Genomic DNA, 2,809 nt, shown 5'->3' on the forward strand with positions numbered 1-2,809 from the left:
AAACTAGTCAGGGGGGATCAGCAGGCATTGGGGGACTCACTGTTCCCCCGAGCACAGCCAGGAGTGACCAGGAATAACGGTCACAAGCTGGCAGAGGGTAGGTTTAGGCTAGATATCAGGAGGCGCTATTTCATAGTCAGGGCAGCTAGGGTCTGGAACCAACCTCCAAGAGAGGTGGTACAGGCTCCTACCCTGGGGGTTTTTAAGAAGAGGTTAGATGAACACCTTGCTGGGGTTGTTTGACCCCAGTACTCTTTCCTGCCATGGCAGGGGGTTGGACTAGATGATTTTCTCAGGTCCCTTCTGACCCTAGAAACTATGAAACCATGACCTTGTCAAAGGCTTTCTGGAAATCCAAAAATAGTATGTCAACTGGATCACCCTGATCCACCTGCTTACTGACATCCTCAAAAGAAATCTAGTAGGCTGGTGAGGCATGATGTTCTGTTGACAAAACCATGTTGGTTTCTCCCCAGCAAGCCATATATTGAGCAGTTCTTTTTTATTATTGTTTCTACTGCACTTAATTCTCTAAATACTGGAGTAGTGATTAACTATAGGGTAAGGGAGACCCGAGTTCAGTTCCTTCCTCTTCCTAGACCATTAGAATTCAAGTCTCCCACGTCCCCTCTCTGTGGTAAATGACTGCTCTGATCACCAGGCTACATAGTATTCTGGGATAATCTCCTTCAGCTTCTCCTACTGGAGCAGTTTTACTTTGCATAACACACACATGAACATAATCACTGCAAGACACTCACTAGCCTGGTTAATCAGGACACTCAGTGGGGGAGTAGAAATAAGGGAAGGTCAGTTTCTATTCTAGTGAAAGTTTAATTCTTTTTCACTTGCACAAAACTTCAAGGAGAATGTGAAAGCTGCTTCCTCCCCAACTCCTCCAGCCTGACTACCCTGTAGCAGAGTGATTATGGCACTCGCTTGGGTGACGCAGATTAAAATCCTCTCAGATAGTAAAAGAAACTGAACCCAGGCCCCACAAATCCTGGACAAGTGCTCTCCCCACAGGGAAATAAATGGAGAAACATCTTCATGGATTTAGGCCTAAATTATTTTTCTCAGCTAAAACTATTTAGTCAAGGCAACAGAAATTCCATTTTGAGCAAGTAATTTAACTCGCCCCAAATTGTCCCAGCTATTCCTAAGTGTCTAATGTCATGTCACGACACACTTCCATCTTCCCTCCAGTCCTCCAAATGTACCCTGCAGTGACATTCTGCAGCTACATAGGGTATATCTGAACTATGGATATAAATACTGTTTAAAAAATTACCCATTTAACCTCCTCTAATTATATCTATTAAGTTGTCCTGTGGCAAAGGGCAGGGCAGCATAGGGAGCCAGGGCCGCTGTCAGGCAAGAGGCTTGGGCAGGGGCTGTCCAGGAAGTAGTGTGGATCTGAGCTGCAGCATCTCGCAGCTACTGCAGCAGGGAGGTAAACAGCAGTTACCTGAGGGAGTGGAGCCAGGCAAAGTGGCACAGCGGAACCAGCAGGGCTTAAATAGGAGCAAGTAGGAGCTTACCAAGGAAGACCAGGTAAGCATCCATGTCCTGGGAGTAGGGGGCCACAACTGTCCTGGGAGGGGGAGTGAGGCACGTGCACTCGTAGGAGACCTCAAGTGCCTCTACACTAATGCTCGTAGTATGGGGAGTAAGCAGGAGGAACTGTGCCTCCTGACTGCAAGTAAGAGCCCAGACTTAGTAGGGCTCACAGAAACCTGGTGGGACCCTATGACTGGGCAGCAGGCATTTGGGGATACACCCTATACAGAAGAGACAGGACAGAGAGGAAAGGTGGGGGGGGGCTTATGCTCTACATGCTCAAAGAGCACCTCACATCATCAAGGATTAGCTTCGGGGTAGAGGAAGGTCAGGCAGAGACACTATGAGTCAAACTACAAGGGAGGTGTGGTGAAAGGGACCTTACGGTGGGTATCTACTACAGACCACCCAACCGGGGGAAGAGCTGGACCAGGACTTCTCCAGTCAGCTTATGGAGGTGGTTAGGTCAAGGGATGTCATTGTCACAGGTGACAGAAACTACCCAGACATTTGCTGGGAGGGGCAGACAGCCAGGTCTGACCACTTGCATAGGTTCCTGGCTGTATTACAGGACCTTCACTTTATCCAGGAAGTGCACAGCCCCACTAGGGATAACGCCTTGCCGGACCTGGTCCTGGCCATGGGGGATGACCTGGTGAGGAGACTGCAGGTCCTTGACCACCTGGGCAACAGCGATCATCACCTGCTGGATTTCACTATCCAACACAGGGTGTCAAGGGCTTACACCAAGGCTAATGCCCTTGACTTCAGAAGGGCCAATGAGCTTAGGAGACTAGTGGGGGAGGCCTGAGGGCCCAGAAGGTAGAGAAGATGGGACTCCACGAGGGATGGTCGTACCTTAAGGAGGCGATCCTACAGGCCCAAAGGATAACAGTCCCTGAGAGAAGCAAGGGGGTGGGGGGGAAAAGAGTGCTCGGAAACCCCCTTGGCTCAGCAAGGACATTCAGCAATGCCTGAGGGCTAAAAGGGGGGCATATAACCAGTGGAAGGGAGGAGACATCACCAAGGAGGAGTACTCCTCCTCGGCCCGTGAGTGTAGGAGGGCTATTAGGAAGGCCAAGGCAGAGGTGGAACTCAGGCTAGCGTCCAGGATTAAGGACAACAAAAAGTCCTTTTTCAAGTACATTGGGAGCAAGAAGATGGCACCAGGCAATGTAGGGCCAGTGCAAGATGCAAATGGTAATCTCGTGGCTATGCCAGACAAGAAAGTTGATATTTTTAACAGTTT

General features: G+C 49.6%; 1 protein-coding gene and 1 long non-coding RNA gene across 4 annotated transcripts in view; both read right to left on the reverse strand.

Annotated features, from left to right (window-relative positions):
• The window catches only part of TEX10 (testis expressed 10), a 157,836-nt gene that overhangs the window by 76,550 nt on the left and 78,477 nt on the right, over nt 1-2,809 (reverse strand). The gene's annotated exons all lie outside the window — the stretch shown is intronic.
• The window catches only part of LOC109291927, an 18,206-nt gene continuing 17,896 nt past the window's right edge, over nt 2,500-2,809 (reverse strand). The window contains exon 3 of the long non-coding RNA XR_002095987.1: nt 2,500-2,510. This is a non-coding gene — a long non-coding RNA (uncharacterized LOC109291927). The remainder of the gene's footprint in view (nt 2,511-2,809) is intronic.

This window comes from Gavialis gangeticus, unplaced genomic scaffold, assembly GCF_001723915.1.
Source record: "Gavialis gangeticus isolate Ggan-Ray unplaced genomic scaffold, GavGan_comp1, whole genome shotgun sequence".
Taxonomy (NCBI): Eukaryota; Metazoa; Chordata; order Crocodylia; family Gavialidae; genus Gavialis; species Gavialis gangeticus.